Source organism: Muntiacus reevesi, chromosome 7 (assembly GCF_963930625.1).
Source record: "Muntiacus reevesi chromosome 7, mMunRee1.1, whole genome shotgun sequence".
NCBI lineage: Eukaryota > Metazoa > Chordata > Mammalia > Artiodactyla > Cervidae > Muntiacus > Muntiacus reevesi.
The window spans coordinates 86,757,962-86,776,580 of NC_089255.1; the positions used below are offsets into that span (position 1 = coordinate 86,757,962).

An 18,619-nucleotide genomic window follows, 5' to 3' on the forward strand; every position below is an offset into this window, starting at 1 on the left:
ATAGAAGAAAATCTATGCACTTAAAGAGGCAAGTGTATGACCCCACTGCAGAAATCACTATATTGTATCCCAAAGAGTAAAAGCAACTTAATATACGTGCTGAGTTACTCTCTGTCACTTGGAAGAAAATCATTTTATTCTTGTAGAGGATTTCATAGTTTGTCTCCTCTGTTCTTTTCTTCCTGAAGTGTCACTGAAAACTAGGCCCATTTCAAGGGGGCCTGCGTAAGTAGCGTATCTGGATGTACCTTTTTTTTTTTTTTTTTTCACAGAGTCCCATGTATATATTTCGCTTTCATCAGAATATAGGCCCAGTTCTGCTCAGGCTCAGTATTACCTAGAAAGAACAAGGTGAGCAGGGGTTGGGGTGGGGAAAGTCAGGGGCTTTAGGGAGTAAAAAGTCTGACCAGAATAGAGGGTAAAGGATGGTGAGAGGCAGCCTGGATGAGGTCCGATCAAGAGCTCCTGGAGGCAGGAGATTATGGAGGAAGAGGAACAGTAGACGTTTTTGAGCTCAGATGTGTTATGGGCAAAGAATGTCTTAGAAAGAGCCCCCTCGCAGAGTGTGTGGGGTGAGTTGAAAGAAGGTAGTAAGGCGCCTATATGTAAGATACCACATCCATTTATTTATCACTGAAATAATCAGACCTTCATGTAGCGTGTGACACAGTGGGGATTTGATGAAAAGATTTTGGAAGAGCTAGTGAAAACAAGAAAGCCGTTTGTTGTTGTTCAGTCGCTAAGTCCTGTCTGACTTGTTGAGACCCCACGGACTGCGGCACACCAGGCTTCCCCGACCTTCACTATCTCCCGGAGTTTACTCAGATTCTTGTCCATTGAGTAGGTGATGGCATCCGCCCATCTCATCCTCTGCTGCCCTCTTCTCCTCCTGCCTTCAATCTTTCCCAGCATCAGGGTCTTTTCCAATGAGGTGGCTCTTTGCGTAAGGTGGCCAAAGTATTGGAGCTTCTTAGAATGTTCCTATAATAGCTGGGGTACATGGCAAAATGGCATGAACTGGTGCTGGCAGTGAGAATTTTAGGGTTAGCCACAACTGAAAAATGGAATACAAGCTACATAGAGACAGAAACAACTAAATGTAATATTCAAAGAACTAGTGAAATGGCAAGGATTTAAGAAATCTACTCCATTTGTAATCTTCAGTTCAGGCTCTCAGCTGTGTTCGACTCTTTGTGGCCCCATAGACTGCAGCTCACCAGGCTTCCCTGTCCATCACCAACTCCTGGAGCTTGCTCAAACTCATGTCCATTGAGTTGGTGATGCCATCCAACCATCTCATCCTCTGTCGTCCCCTTTTCCTCCTGCCTTCAATCTTTCCCAGCATCAGAGTCTTTTCAAATGAGTCAGTTCCTCCCATCAGGTGGCCAAAGTATTGGAGTTTCAGCTTCAGCATTAGTCCTTCCAATGAATATTCAGGACTGATTTATAATCTTACAAGGACTGATTTGTAATCTTACGAGCTTTAATTATTATTGCTTTTGACTTTAACTTTGTTTTTACATTTACAGCTATAAGATTTTTTAAGAAGAATCCACTTCTTGTTTTAAAACCTTGTTCTCTGTTACTCAAACAGTGAATAGTATTGTATTTCAGAGATACATTGGTTTAAAAACTGTTAGATCATATTTGTTGTATGATTTCTAATGGAATGAACTGTTATGGCCTCTCTGATTAAATTATAATTTTAGTACACTGGGCTGTGAATGGCTGGGAACAAGTTCATTCCAAGTTCATTTTTCCCCTGATACAGGCGGAATTGCGGTCAGCTGAGTTCTATGCCTGCCCAGGCTCCAGGCATCTTGCTAATAGAAATACCAGAGGCCTCTGACTCTTCCTCCCTCAGCATCCTCCCCAAGCTCCCTGTTGCTAAACTAAAATGCTTGAAGCTTTCAAAACTCATTTCCTGCCTCAGATTGAAATGTGTGCAGATTTTCCTGTTTAAAAGACACAGTCTGAACATTTAGAAGGTTGAGAAACCTCCCATGTACAGGAAAATCTTTTGATACTTTTTTTTTTTTAATCTTAACAGAATTCTGGTTTTTAAAAAAATTTCTTGTAGCAAAGGAATGAGGTACATCAAATATTTAGGTTTTCCTGTTTTTTGTGGGGGGTGCACCATTTGGTGTGAGATTGATCAAGGCATCTGTAATGCATACGTGTGTTCTAACAGTTTTATTCAGGCCGTGCACGTTGAAACATGGAGCTCCATGTCTTCATTACATCTTTGCTTCATTTATTGTTCTCAGGTGATTGTCTTTTCTGTCAGCTGTTGTTGTTCAGTCGCTAAGTCCTGTCTGACTCTTTAGACTCCATGGACTGTGGCACATCCGGCTTCCCTGTGCTTCACTATCTCCCGGAGTTAGTTCAGTTCAGTTCAGTTCAGTCGCTCAGTCGTGTCCGACTCTTTGCGACCCCATGAATCACAGCACGCCAGGCTTCCCTGTCCATCACCAAGTCCCGAAGTCTACCCAAACTCTGTCCATCGAGTCGGTGATGCCATCCAGCCATCTCATCCTCTGTCGTCCCCTTCTCCTCCTGCCCCCAATCCCTCCCAGCATCAGGGTCTTTTCCAATGAGTCAACTCTTCACATGAGGTGGCCAAAGTATTGAAGCTTCAGCTTCAGTATCAGTCCTTCCAATGAACACCCAGGACTTATCTCCTTCAGGATGGAATGGTTGGATCTCCTTGCAGTCCAAGGGACTCTCAAGAGTCTTCTCCAACACCACAGTTCAAAAGCATCAATTTTTCGGTGCTTAGCTTTCTTCACAGTCCAACTCTCACATCCATACATGACCACTGGAAAAACCATAGCCTTGACCAGATGGACCTTTGTTGGCAAAGTAATGTCTCTGCTTTTTAATATGCTATCTAGGTTGGTCATAACTTTCCTTCCAAGGAGTAAACATCTTTTAATTTCATGGCTGCAGTCACCATCTGCAGTGAATTTGGAGCCCCCAAAATAAAGTCTGACACTGTTTCCACTGTCTCCCGGAGTTAGTTAGACATGTTCAAACTCATGTTATGTGAGTAGGTGATGTTATCTAACCATCTCATCCTTTGCTGCCCTCTTCTCCTCCTGCCTTCAGTCTTTCCAAGCATCAGTGTCTTTTCCAATGAGTCAGCTCTTCACATCAGGTGACCATAGTATTGGAGCTTCAGCTTCAGTCCTTCCAGTGAATATTCAGGAATGATTTCCTTTACGATTGACTGGTTGGATCTCTTTGCAGTCCAAGGGACTCTCAAGAATTCTCCCGCACCACAGGCCAAAGCATCAGTTCTTCAATTCTCAGTCTTCTTTATGGTCCACCTCTCACATCCATGCATGACTCCTGGAAGAACCATAGCTCTGTCTATATGGACCTTTGTTGGCAGAGTGAGTCTCTGCTTTTTAATATGCTGTCCAGATTAGTCATAGCTTTCCTTCCAAAGAGCAAGCTTCTTTTAATTTCATGACTATAATCACCTTCTGGAGTGATTTTGGAGCCCAAGAAGAGAAAGCCTGTCACTGTTTCCATTGTTTCCCCATCTATTTGCCATGAAGTGATGGGACTGGATGCCATGATCTTAGTTTCTTTTTTTGAATGTTGAGTTTTAAACCAGCATTTTCACTGTCCTCTTTCACTCTCGTCAAGAGGCTCTTTAATTCCCCGTTGATTTCTGCCATTAGAGTGGTATCATTTGCATATCTGAGGTTGTTGATATTTCTCCTGGCGTTCTGGATTCCAGCTTGTGATCCCCCCAGTCCGGCATTTCGAATGATGTACTCCGCATTTAAATTAAATAAGCAGAGTGATAATATACAGCCTTGAAGTACTCCTTTCCCAATTTTGAACCAGATAGTGTTGAAAAGAAACCTCCAAGGTAGATGTTGGGTAAAATTCAACAACATTACATGCCTGGAATTGTCTTTCAAAAAGAAGCTTTTTTTTTCCTTTTTTAAGGACAAAAAAACAAACAAACAAAAAAAACAGTTGTGTTGATGACAGGATTAGGTGGGAGAAACTGATAAATCATGGTCATGTACCACCCCTGAGGAGGTGGTGCAAGGTCAGCTACTATTTGCCTCTGTCTTAATCCTGTGATTTTCTGGTTCTTTGGCTTAGAAAGTTTAGGTTCTGACAAGTAACTAAAGCAGGACAGCCCAAGGTTGCTCATATTCTCTGTGATTTTATTTTACTTTTTGAGAAATAAGACCTACCACTGTTTTGTAAATCGTTTAGATATCCATAGAAGAAAGGGTTATTCAGTATTTCAGGAGCTCAAGATGGAAACTGTCTCCCTTTGAGAAATTAGAAACTCATTCCTAAAAGAATCAACACTGTTACATCTTCTCACCTAAAACTAATTTAGGTGAAAAGCAGCAGCCTGTGATTTTTTTTTTTTTAACCCAATTTAATTTTAAAATTATAAAAAATTTCAAGCATATGGAAAAAGCAGAAAATATTCAACACCCTTGTACCCACATCCTTATTTTAAAATGTTAGCGTTTTACCATAATTGCTGAAGACTGTAGTTTACTTTTTCATTTCTTTTTAAAATACTTTTCATGTTTTCCTTAACTGTTGAGCACATGCAAATGATATTTATAATATGTTAATGTGTGTAAAGTATACAAAATAACAAATGCCCATGCACCTACCTCCTGATTTAAGAATTACAGACTCATTGTGTTAAAAAAAAAAAAAAAAAGTCACAATTACTGTGAGTTTACCAATTTAGGCTTTTCTGCATCTCCCTCCCCCAAATGATGTTGAAAAGGAAACTCCTGGGGTTTAGAGTCTGATGTCTGCATTGAATCTGAACATCTTCTTATTGGTCTTCAAATTGGGTGGCATAGAGTGATGTCTGCTAGAAAGAGATTTGAGGACCTAATCATTACAGTTGTAACCTGTTTGGGTCTCTCCTGTTCCCTCATTGTTCTCCTCTGCTTATCTCTGAGAAAGCTCTCTTCTCCTTACATACTTAGGACCCTTATTAAGTATGAATGTTTTAAGTGCTCATCAAGTATTGCTTCACACTCGTTCCTCATGAGACTAAGGGGGAAATTATCAGTATCTGAAAGTGACACCATTCTTAGCAATACTGGTTTTGAGAGCCATCTGGACAGAAAAAAGATAAATCCCAGAAAAAAGAAATGGTAATCTCCCATGCAGATCTGGATTGAAAATATAGCCAAAGGAATATTGAAAAAGAAAAAAAAAAAATATATATATACATACATATATATATATATATATTTTGGTTGTTTTTACTCGAAGTCCAGGGACCAAGCTGAATTCACTTACCGCTTCTGAGTCAATGTGATGCTGCACCCCAGGGGCGCCTTCCTTCCACACACCATTAAATCTGGTTGTCAGGTTTGGACAGGAGCGAGCCCTCCTTCTCCTCAAGGAGGCTGGAGGGAGGGGCTTTGTGGGGGAGGTGACTCATTTTCCCGAGTAGGGAGGAGTGACCATCCATCATGATCAAATGGGAGGATTTCGTATCATCCATCTCCAGTGAGGATGGTAGTAGCAATTCTGGCCTTTTCCTCATTTTTTTTTTTTTTTTCCCACTACTCTGATTAAGATTCATCTTTGAAACAGAAAGGGTAGTTTGAGGTTATTAGAAAACATACACACACATAAGAATTATTTGTTCTCTGCTGTTCTTTTTCCTCTCTATGAATAATTTCTGCAGACAGGTGACCAGTTCAACCATCTGTCTCTTTGTTATAAATGCCTGTGGTTGGTTCACTCTCTTTTGCCTTGCAATTCAGTGAAGGCTTCTTTTGCAAGAGAATGAAAAAACCAACAAATAAGATGAGCTAACAATATATTCTTGAGTTGTCACCTTTTCTTTTGAGGAATGTGAGAAATGATTCCTTTTCCCTCCAGATCAAATATACAGTTTCCTTAAAGGCCCTGATGTAAGCATATTATTGGTGAAAAAACAGAAAAACAAACAAACAAAAAAAACAACTATTCTCAGTATTCAACAAATTGAAAAACACAAATGGGCCTTTAGAATTTATAATATCAGTTCTTTCTATCCTTCATTTAGCTAGATCCATTTATATGTTTTATTTTTAGCCTGTGTTACAGTAGAATGTTTGATTGATTCAAGGAAATTTCTAAATTCAATTAGGGAAAATAAAATTTAGGGAGCATGTTGGCTGTGAATTTGTGCATGATAACTTGGGAATACTTTTGTCCTCTCTTGCTTGGTTCTGAGTGATTTTTGTGCCATAAAAGCAATCAAGCAACCAACCAGCATTTGAGTCATATCTGCATCTCACACGTGACTTCTGCAGGAGCTTATCTAGTACTCGTTGGTGTATAATTCATGTCTAGATTGATAACAAAACCCTAAAAGTTGTTTGTTAACATATAATCAGTTCAGTTCAATTGCTCAGTCGTGTTGGACTCTTTGGGACCCCATGGACTGCAGCATGCCAGGCCTCCCTATGCATTACCATCCCCTTACTGAAACTTATGGAGCTTACTGAAACTCAAGCCCATCCAGTCGGTGATGCCATCCACCCATCTCCTCTGTCATCCCCTTCTCCTCCTGCCTTCGATCTTTCCCAACATCAGGGATTTTTCCAGTGAGTCAGTTCTTCGCATCAGGTGGCCAAACTATTTGAGCTTCAGCATCAGTCCTTTCAATGACTATTCAGGACTGATTTCCTTTAGGATGGACTGGTTGGATCTCCTTGCATGTCCAAGGGACTCTCAAGAGTCTTTTCCAACACCACAGTTCAAAAGCATCAATTCTTTCTCGCTCAGCTTTCTTTCTTTATGAAAGATATTATAAAGAATTGCATAGTCCAAAAAGAGATTACTATTTCATCTTAGTGCAATTCCACTCCATGGATTTTGTTTTGTATCACTGAAACATTTAAGTTGAAATTAGAATAAGCTGATAAGTAGAATGATAAAACTTTAAAAAAATCTTTGTGGATTGCTAGATTATGTTCTCATGGTTGATTTTTATAACAGTCTGTCAGTTAGATATTACCCTGGCAAGTAGACATTATTATTTCTCCATTTATAACAATGAAGAAAACAGATACAAGAATTGAGATGTCTGGTCCATAAGCCACAAAACTAGAAAGTAGGAAGTTGCAAATCAAATCCAGGTTTGTCTCTTAGGAGCTCATGCTCTTAATGTCTGTACCATATTGTCTTTCCACATGCTGAGGTAGAAAACAGAACTTTGGTTTCACCGCCTTCCCAGAGAGGGGCCCCAGACAAAGTCCAGAGAAGAAATAGATGGCCAGGTACTCTGATTGTGGCGATGCTAGCTAGTTGCTATAAGAGGGTACTTGGCAAACACATCACACACAGATGGTGTGCAACCCACACATCTCTATTTACGTCGAGGCCCTGAGTGTTTGTGTTAACAGGTTTGAGGGATAATAAAAGAAGTTGTTGTTTGTTCTTTCTCTACAAGTCTGAAATTAATTTTTAGCATGAATTCAAAAGGGAAGAATTTGTAAATTCACTAGACACCGAGAGACTGGCCGTCCAAGAAAACATTTTTGTCTGTTGAGTTTAAAAAGGATAGCCAGTGTAAAAGCAGTTGTTTTTTCATTTTCCCCACTAGGTGGTGCTTTAATCCTGTGGGTCTAATGCTTGGATTTCTTTGCTTTATTTTTCCTTTCCCCCCTTTTTTTTCCCCTCATAGATGCTAGTCCAGAAAAAAAGCCTAATACGAGGGTGATTAAGGGGATTGTGCCAGTTAGGTGTGTTCCGTTTGGGTTTTCAGCATCATTATATCTGTTTATAACCAAGATAATTAAACCCATTGGAAAATTTTAGATACTCCTTTTTCAACTTTTTTTTTTTTTTTTTTTTTAATTGCATTCAATGCATTTTGGGAAGGAGCATCAATAGTTGGAACTAGCTCAGTTATCTCATCAGCATATTATCTCAACAGGCTATATATATATATATTTGCAATGAGTCTTTCTTCCTACAAAGCAAGTCAAATAAGAGACCGTCTCTGTGCTAAACCAGGTTTGTCATCTGTGTGTACCAGTGGAAAGTAAACACTCCTGACATTGTTCTGGGACCCACACACACCCTATATGTGCTTCTCTTCTTTACATTTTAATATTAGTGGAGACAAAAAAGAGAGTGGACAATGATTTAAACAGATTGACATCAAAGAGGGGTGGGGTGGGAAGGAAGCAGTGGAATAGGAAAACAGCATTAATCCCAATCCAACAAAATGAATCCATCATTTGACCTAAATTCTCTGAATTTACCCATTTCCGTCCCATGGAAGGACTTTATTTGTTAACTTGGCATTCCTTCTGTCAGGGAGTAATTTTCCAGGAAAAGACCAGAGTGTAAGATAAGTGTTTGTGAATCAGAAAGGTTCCTTAAAGGGTTTGGCTATGGACATCATTTATTTATCTACTCACTTCTGAATGTCTGCTGTATACTAAGCAAGGTGCTAGGTACTGAGGATACTGAAATTGTGCTCAGTCCCTTAAGGAGCCTCAAGTCTAGCGAGAAAGGTAAAGAGACAGCTGAACTGTTGCATGTGCAGTGATTTCCGCACAGGTCAGGAAGTCTGGTGACTGGGGAGAGTGCTGACGGGCTGTGTAAGGGGGATGGTGGGGCCGCAGGACCCAGGCAAGTCGAGTCTGCAGGGATGGCTAGGCTAGCAGGAGAGGAAAGGGGAGAGGCAGGCGGGGGGCGGGGGGGATGCAAAGAAGCTTGAGACCCTCAGCGAGTGAGGGCAGTGACAGGAGCTTGTAGCCTGACCATAGCATTGTCACTAAGGACACAGGCGGAGCCGGAATTGGGGAGGTTTTGAGTGCTAAGCTGAGTGCGAGCTGCTTTCCTACCAGCTATAGGAGGGCTTTTGAAGATTCTGTGTTCCCCACATAACCCTGTAAGAAGGGTGAGTCATTCACCCGCGGTTTAGAGAAGGGGATCCCAGAGAGCAGGTGAGTCGCTCCAGGTGACCACCCACATTCAGAGTCTGTGCAGACGGACCAACGATCCTGGGCTTTGCTTCATGGGGATTTAGACCCTGACTCTCTCCAGCTTTCCAGGCTACTGAAGAATTGATTATACAAGAGTGGATGAGCTCCTGGTTTAATTATTTAAAGACTGCTTGCTATTTTCAAGATTTTATTTTTCCTCAAACTGTAGACAGAACAGTCTCGTTGCAGTTTAACTATCATCATACTCATTTAACTTCTGGTAAGCGTATTTCTTCAGCATTTTCAAGCAGAACTTCGTAGGGATGGTTTTGACACCAATTGTGGTCCGACGTTCTCTGCCTGTCTTCCTGTATTTGAAGGTGGTGGGGAAACACAGTCTGTATGTGTGTGTGGTGGGGTAGGGCGACGGGGTGGCTGCAGTGGTAACGAGCTAGTTCAGGGAATTTCCAGCTTTGCCTGTATTAAATTCATCTAATAAGAATGTGTGGCTTCTCTGATGGCTCAGTGGTCATGCAGTGCCTGCAATGCAGGAGACACGGGTTTGATCCCTGGGTGAAGAAGATCCCTGGAGAAGGAAATGGCAACCCACTCCAGTATTCTTGCCTGGGCAAATCTCATGGACAGAGAAGCCTGGTTGGTTATAGTCTGTGGGGTCACAGAATCAGACATGACTGAGCATGCACAGTAAGAATATGTATCATCAAATTTCCAGCAGGTCAGTAAGGATTCTTTAACTGTTTTAAAGCCCACCAATGCTTGTGAGTTCTTCCCAAATTAAAATATTATTTTAGAGGAGGTAGACAAACAAAAAAAATCTCCATATCGCATGAGGTAAATACTAGCTTACCAAAAACTCCTTGGATCATAACAATGGTGAATTTATTCTTGCCTTCTTGATGCATCTATGAGCTGGTTTTCTTTGCTTTGTTGGAGTGACAGGATTTACAGCAGACCAGTTTTTGCCTAATTCTATGTGTACCCAAGTTACTTATAACATGTTGGTGTTCAGTACCCACTGAAACAAAAACACAATCCCAGTAACCGCCCACTCCACTTCCTGTGGGTGGGCAGTGCTGTCAAAGGGATTATTAACTTCTTCTAAAGAAGCTTTTGTTCCTGAAATGCTGAATGCATTTCCATTCATGTTAGATTTTGCCAACCACCTTGTTGACTGTAAAATACTAGGTCAGGATCTTCATTAAACTAACTCTGTTTGCCCCTTCCTGGGTTAGTAGTTAGAGAATTTACCAATATTTCTAAATAGGTAAATAAAAGAATTTCTAAGTAACCACCTCACATGACTTCTGTGTCTCTAAATGGGTGTTCATTTTAATGCATTCGTTCATAAATATTTTATTGGTATACAAAGCAAAATGTAAGATTCAGTGATTAGTTTGTTCATCCACTAGTATTAAAATTCCTGTTGTGTAGCAGGTACTGTATTTGGCACTAGAGATAAAATGGGAAACCAGACAAGAAAAATCTTTGCTCTCATGAAATTTGCAACATATAAGCTAGGCATACTTGACTGAGTCACAGGTGTTTCTCCATGACGGGGTATGAAAGTCCACTTGGTCAGAATCAGTGATGTTGGCACCATCACTCACTGTTGTGAGCTGAGAAGTGAAGCCCTCCCGTGGCCAAGGGCTGTGGACCTCCCCTGGCCCCTGAGAATCCCCTTCTCCATTGTTTCCATCCTACCAGCAGCAACCCAGATGTGGGCAATGGCCCCTTTCCTCGATTCTGTATACCACAGCTGAGTCAGGCTGCAGAAGTTAAGATGCTCCTGACAGATTTGGAATTGTGGGTGGGGAGGCACTCTGGCTCCTAGCTGTGGGTGTTCAGAGAGGGCCCACAGGCCACGCTTATCCTCATGGGGCCCCTCCAGGATTTCCCGAGGCTAACTCTGCCTTAAGATCCTTTAAGCATGACTAGAATTCTGCGTCCAGACAAAGAGAGACCAGAGAAGAATGTCCCTTGTTTTTATTCTAAGGCTTACCTCCTCTGTCTTTAATTTCAGTCTCAAAGTCTAGCTCATCCCAAGATGATTGGCACTTGGGCTCATAACCCAGGGGAGAGGCTCTGCGTTCTGTCCAAAGGAGTGAGGCCTTGCCTTGCCCTGCCCGCTGCAGAAACACATTTAAGCCCGGGGACCCAACGCGAGGAGATCGCACCCTGCAGCTGACAGCCGTCTCGTTCTGGTTCTCTTGGCTTCTCTGGGCAGGATGTAAATCCTCTCCAAACCTCAGGATTTCTGGATCTCTCGTGGGAATGGTCTCTCTGTCCTCCGTGTCTCATTGCTGTCTACCCCTTTCTCTTAAAGGGTACCATCACCTCTTTCCTCAGTGTCTGGGCCCAGAGGAGAAAAGGTGGTCCTCTCTGACTGCTGCTGCTGCTAAGTCGCTTCAGTCGTGTCCGACTCTGTGCGACCCCATAGACGGCAGCCCACCAGGCTCCCCCGTCCCTGGGGTTCTCCAGGCAGGAGCACTGGAGTGGGTGCCGTTGCCTTCTCCGCTCTGGCTGCTAGTGGTTTTCCAAGCAGACGCCTTCCTCCTTCTCGCCTCACCCCTGCTCACTTGTGCCCTTGCTCTCTCTGGGTGTAGGAGTCTGGCTAACGCAGCAGCCACAAGTCCAGAAGTGCTTGTTGTGAAGCGACGGCAATTGAGTGGAAACAGCTTTGTGTACTAGGGAGGCAGTCTTTGTGTTAGTCCTACACACCCAAGACCTCCTAGTCCACCCTGGTTCCTATCGAGATCACACACCTACTGTGTCTGCACTTCTGGCTCATATATATTTTTGTTTGGGTTTAGAACCCCATCTCTCTAAAATCTGCCTTGGGTGCCAGGCCCGTTTGTTTGTGATACGGGATGTCCAGGCTCAAGCATCTTGTTTGAGGGAAATGTTTTTTAAGTTTAGGGAAACTCCTTTTAATAGATAGCTAGTAGGAGTGCCTGCGAATTTAAAATAAGTTCAGCGCATCTTCTTGCCCACCTACTTTCCGCTGAGGGCATACGCACGTAGGGGCCGTCACGGTGGGCACAGTAGGCGCGGTGTCAACTCTAGAAGTGCCTGAAATGGACTGGAGGTCATAGGTCTTCCAAAAACGGTTCCAAGAGCAATGGAGGCTCCAGAAAGCAGAGTCAAGTTTCCGTGGGTATAAACAGTGGAAGGGGCTAACCTAATCTGGGGAATTGGAGGATTGTTTTTGTTTGTTTAGCATTGTCTGATTGAATGACCCTGAGCAAATGATTTCAGCCTTCTATAATGAAGAGTGGTTCTTTCTTCCCCTCTCCCCAAGTCCTCCCTGCTCCAGCCCAGACTCCCAAGTCTGTAAGGACAAGGAAGGATGCTAGGCATGCAGTAAGCTGGGCTGTACAGAGAGCAGACATACAGAGCAAATGACAGAAGAGGCTTCAGATTCACTCTGGAGCCACACGTGGAGAAAGGAGAAAAGACTCTTGGGCCGACAGTGACCTCCATGATAGACATTCCATCTGTCTCGCTTCTTACGATATGTCTGGCCCTTAGCATGGTACCCCTCACATATTCGTGAAAGGAATGGATGGCTGACCACTGTCTCTGTCACTTTCTGTGCCTGACACTCAAGCTTAAGGTCAAGCTCTGTTGGGAACAGAGTTAGGAGCAGCCGACTCCATAAATGGAGTACATCCGGGGGTGGATCCGATGATCACTGTCTCCCTAGTGAGGACCACCCCACGGGCTACCAGTGTGTGCTCATCCACGCTTCGTCCCAGGACTTCTCTAGTTCTCCAGCCCTGTTAGGCATCTGCCCTGTCATCATGTTGTTCAGTCATGGCTTAATATATAGCAGCCTCATCCACTTAGAGGAACTCATCGTAGATGAAACTCATCCTTTGTATTTCCCCAACCTCCCCCCTTCCTAAGGTGTTGCTGTTCGTTTGCTAAGTCATGTCTGACTCTGCGACCTCATGGACTGCAGCACACCAGACTGCTCTATCCCCTGCTATCTCCCAGAGTTAGCTCAATTTCATGTCTGTTGAGTTGGTGATGCTCTCTACCCGTCTCCTCCTCTGCCGCCCCCTTCTCCGCTTGCCTTCAGCCCCCAAGGCTGGGGTCTTTTCCAATGAGTTGGCTCTTTGTATTAGGTGGCCAAAGTATTGGAGCTTCAGCAACAGTCCTTCCTGAGGTACCTACATATAGGTATGCTAGATTCTACTGTGGGGCTCAGATTCCACCAGTCCTGCTGAAAGGTGTCGGGGTTAACGAAGTTGTCCAGCTGGCTTGGAGGGGAGATGGGAAGAGTCACTCTGACCAGAAATGTTCAGGTGCCGTATAGGACTAGGGTCAGCCGTAATACACCGAAGGTTACTGAAGAAAATTGTCATGGATGTTGGTGTAACCTACACGTTCTATGCCACGTGCATGTTGAGGGAAACACAGTTTGTATGCAAGGTTATCTGTTAATAGGGGGCTGTGGCTTTGAGTATTAAATGATAGGCTGCAGGAAAAGGATGAAAGGGACTGGAACTTCTCTCCACAGAAGCTCCTGGAAGCTGGCCTGTGGATGTTTACTCTCAGTATCTGGTGAAGCTAGCTTGCCACCACGTGCGTGCTAAGTTGCTTTAGTCATGCCCGACTCTTTGTGAACCCATGGACTGTAGCCCTCCAGGCTCCTCTGTCCTTGGGGTTCTCCAGGCAAGAATATTGGAGTGGGTTGCCATCCCCTCCTCCAGGGGATCTTCCTAACCTAGGGATCAAACCAGCATCTTCTATACCTCCTGCATTGGCAGGCAGTTTCTTTACCACTAGCACCACCTGGGAAGCCCAGCTTGCCACGATACACAGCAAGTCTACTTCTGTGATAAAGAATCAAGACAACAAGAGTCCTTAACCATCAAAGGGAATCCTTTGGGCACGTCTTATAATAAAAGGGTTTGCTAATATAATAGAAAGTTAAAAGTAAAACAAAGCAGTAAGAAAAAAAAAGAAGCCCTTATGGGCGAAATGTTTTTTCTCTGATCCTATTCCCTTCCCTTACTTCTTTGTACATCAAAAGAAGCGATCTCTTCAATTTCTGAGATCCTAGGTGGCTTCAATTCTATGATAATAATTCTATCATTATGATCATTTTATACTATCGGCCCTTTACTGGTTTAATTCCTATAGGAGTTTGGGCTCCCTTTGGACAGCTTTTTATTCATAGTCCTTTCTCTCACTATTCTTTATAGAGGGTAGGATCCTGATAAATAAATGCAGAGTGAATAAGTGAATCAACAGATTAATATGTACTACATATATTCATCCTGATTTCTCTGATACTGACTTAGATTTTTCTCTTCCCTGCCTTAGACTTTTAAATGTGGTCCAATAGACCTGTTCATTCTGTTGTTCATGGAGTTTATTAGTGCCTCATTATTTGCCTCCAGAAGGATAAATTGTCTGGTTCAGAATAAAAATTATCTTTCTCTAGCTCAGGGGTGATTAAAATGTCCAGGTGCTTCCAGGTTACTGAGCACTCTTGCCCTGGCTCTCAGGAATTAGAGCTGCTGATCAAACATCTGTCTCCCCATCTTTCCTCCCCTTACTAAAATCCTGTTCGTCTTTCAAGATGAGCTTAGTTTTTAACTCCTCACTCAGTAAAGGCTTTGTTTATCTACCAGAACTGGAAAAAATATTTTGCTTCTCTGATCTGTTAGAACAAACCTCTGCTCTCATTGACTTAGCGTCAATAACATTGAGATAAGCGTTTTGAAGAGAACGCTCTGGTTCAAGTCCTACCTTCGCCCCTAGGTGGTGGTCAGTTACCTCCCTTGACCCTGAGTTCCTTCTCACTGATAGCAAACTTCTGCAGAAGGACATCTGGTCTAGAGCGTGAGATGAGGACCCATATACAAGATGCCTGTTCTGACACCTGGAACTTATCAAGGGCTCAGGAAAAGCCAAGTGCTCTTATTATCTGCACATATGTTATTTCACTCTGTAGGGTAAGTTTAAGGATTGCATGTCCTTTTCAATCACCTAATGTCTAACTTGCTTTTAGAAAATTTGTAAGTAAATGTGTATCATAAGGTGAAGATAATGATTAGTGCTCAGAAGACAATGCAAGATGAGGAGAGAATGTGCGGGATGAGGGATAATGTGGTTGCGGAAGACTTCTGACTCTGTGCGATCCTGTGGACTGTAGCCCACCAGGCTCCTCTGTCCATGGGATTCTCCAGGCAAGAATACTGGAGTGGGTTGCCATGCCCTTCTCCAGGGGATCATCCTCGCCCAGGGAATGAACCTGCATCTCTTATGTCTCCTGCATTGGCAGGCAGGTTCTTTACCACTAGGGCCCGTGGGAAGCTCCTCTGTGAGGAAGGGACATTTGATTACAGTTTGGATGAAACTTAAGGAGAGTACCTGGCCTGTGCTTGAAAGGAAGCAGTGCCCTTGATGAATTCAGGGAAGGAAGATTTGAAAGAGCATCTCAGTGAAATGGAGGTCAGCAGCAGCGTTTGACAAAGAAGGAAGTAATCCTTAGTGGTCAAATCCTAAACGTCAGAATCCTGTCCTCCTGAGAGCTCTAGGAAGACGACTGCTGGGAATGCCTCCTGGGTGAGGCAGGTGGGAGCTCACTTTAATCAGGGGGTGAGAACAGGAGGGTGAGGGTGAAGGGGGTGTCCTGAGGTTGAGCAGTGAGGGAAGACCAGACTGCGCAGTAGCCAGAGGGTGAAACAGGTCAAAGGGGAGGTTATAGTTTAATCTGAAAAAAATCTATTATGAACCTAGCAGCGAGGAAGGACATAGCTGACAATTTAGGAGTGAGACAATGGCTGATGGAGCATAGTTTGGGAAGAGGCGAGGAAGGGAAACGCAGGGATGGGTGATGTGGTCAGAGGAGCGGTGCCCCATGCAGAACAAAGGGAGGAGGGTTGAATGTGGGTAAAGCCAGAGGTAGCTGCAAGCTTCCGAAGGAAATAGATTGAGGGTGGTAGGTGGTGAACCTGAGTAGCAAGGGGGAGAGCTGAGTTAGGTCAAGTAGAGAAGTAGGCCATTCATCAGGGAGCACTGAAAAACAGTTTTTAGAATTTTGTTTTATTTATTTGGTTTTTATCTTTTATCTTGGTTAAAGTAAGCCATTTAATCCTTTTAGTATACAAGGACATGACCATGGAAACAACCTCTAACCACATTTTCCAAATGGCAGGGATTTCTGTGTAAACACATCATTGAACCAAACTCTACTTAAAAAATCCTTCCTACACACACACACACACACACACACACACACACACACCTACACCTACCTACCTCTCTGCATCCCTGTCAGTTCATAGCCAATTGAATATAATAGTAAATACTCTTTAAATCCTGGAGTCTTAGAGTCCTTTTTTTAAGATTGAGTTTTTAGGTATGTAATCTTACATTGTGTTATTTAGTAGTATAAAGTTTAGATTTGGGCTTCCCTGGTGGCTCAGTGGTAAAGAATCTGCCTGCAATGCAGGAGACCGGGGTTCGATCCCTGGGTCGGGAAGATCCTCTAGAGAAGGAAATAGCAACTCACTCCAGTATTCTTGCCTGGAGAATCCCATGGACAGAGGAGCCTGGTGGGCTATAGTCCATGGGGTCACAGAGTCCAACACGGCTGAGCGACTAACACCTCACCCCGCCTCTTACTACGGTGGAACTTAATTCTAGCTATAAATTGTGTCTGGTAACTCTTATAGACGTATGCTCATTGTGATCCAGAACTACACTGGACACTTGGTATATATGTGATCCCATTTACAGTTTTTGCAACCAAACTGTGAGCTGACGGCGGGGGGGTGGAAACTGAGGTTCTATGATATTAAAGCATTTGCTCAGCATCACCCACCTTGTTATGGGACATTTTTTTATTGCAAATGCAAGTCTTCTTGGCCCTAACCACCACCCTGTCACCTAGATACAGCAAAAGGACTTAAAGAACAATAATAGTCTTTAGTTTCGATCTTGAAGATGCTCTTATGCTGACTTGAATATCCTGTGCAGGGTAAGGAGAGGAGAAAGTGCATTTTAATAAGCTTCAATTAAATTAATTTCATTTTACTTCTTTTGATGTATGGTCTCTTGAAAAAAAAATTCAATTCTACTGATGTTTATTAAGTGCCTCTATTCACTTGGAAAGCACTGGGCACTTCAGGGGATCTATGGATGAGCGTGATTCAGCCTGAGCTTCAAGAGTTTACAATCTAGTGGAGAGGATGGGAGTGCATAATTGGCTCTAATGCCAGATTGGATGTGATAAGCACCCTAAGAGGTGGCACAGACAATGATTTCTTAATTCGGAAATGCAGGGCTATGTGAATAATTAGAAAACTGGCCTCGTTCCTGTGCCTAAACCTGGGAACCATCACACAGTAGAACTCTTTTTAAAGTCTTTGTTTTAAACACGATCACCCATTTGTTTGAATATTTGTAAAGAATGTATAAGATCGCATCTTCATTGTCTGCCCAATTTGTGCTGTAGGGGATGTAGGGCTAGTTGATTGAAGATTCGGGGCAAGGAGGTAAGGATGCAGTGATCCCAGCTGTTCTTGATTCTTGACGTGTTTGGCAGACATTAGCCGTTCAGGACATTGAACTGCAGCTGTGCAAAGGTATATGTTGTGTAGAGTCTTGGGGGTTTAATTTTTTCTTTTAAGGTGCTTTTTGGTATTTAAGGAATCTAAACTCCAGAAATACTGTGAACCCAGAATAGGTCAAGTCCTACATATTCTGGGTAAAGAATCTTGTAATACATTTTCATGGGGATTTAGAAGGAGGGACCTAGACACCTCACTGCAGTTCCTATTCAGGTTTCCTGCAAGCTTTTGGAAGAAGGGGATCAAAACCAAAGAACCCTAGTGAGTACAACGTACTGTGTACACATAGGAATTTAATAAGTGCTCCCTGATTCCTCACTTACTGGGCACTTATGTGTGTTGGGTACTGTCATTTCTGAAACATGCAGCTGGAAGAAACATTGCTTCTGTCTTCTAAGAGTTTATATCCAAGTAGAACAGTTCCAGGGTACCGTTGCTAAAATGTCAGAAGCCAGGTAGCCTCCGCCACGTTCTTGGGAGCACATATCTGACTGCAGAAGCTGTCATTCCCTAATTTTCTCAGCACTCTGCACTGCTCTGCATTGCCACATGGATGTTAGTCTCCATATTCATCTGAACACCCTTGTGGTTTGTTTCCCGCCCTCCTCCCCCCGCCCCTGTGCCGTTGGTCACTGCTTCCCTGATGGATGGGCTGCGGCCACATTTGGTGTTGTTTGGATGAGGTGATGGATGCCTCTCTCCGGCTGCTTGGATCCAGAACACAGAAGTGCTGGTTAGAAGGTGATTAATCTTCCCTGATTGTTCTGTGTGCGGCAAACCAGGTTTCGGCCCCCGTGTCTTCATTAGCCTTGATTGGAGTCTACATTACCTCAGATTAGGTAATTGGTTATTTGTTATCAAGCCGAGGATGGGGGCCTTTGGAGCAAATGCCAATTGCATGAAGTCTAGGAAAAGAAAGGAAAAAGGGTGGGACCCCTGTTGCTTAGGGGCCCATGGGGCAGAATGAAAGCTGGCGTGTGGTCCTGGCTACCACTTTGCTTAGCACTCCAGTGGATGCAGGGCAGCAGGTCTGACGCAGTCAGTGTGGACCCCCAGGAACAACCTCTG

General features: G+C 43.3%; 1 protein-coding gene across 3 annotated transcripts in view; it reads left to right on the forward strand.

The window, feature by feature from the left end:
• NRXN3 (neurexin 3) overlaps window positions 1-18,619 on the forward strand; it is a 1,687,603-nt gene that overhangs the window by 813,328 nt on the left and 855,656 nt on the right. The window lies entirely within an intron of this gene.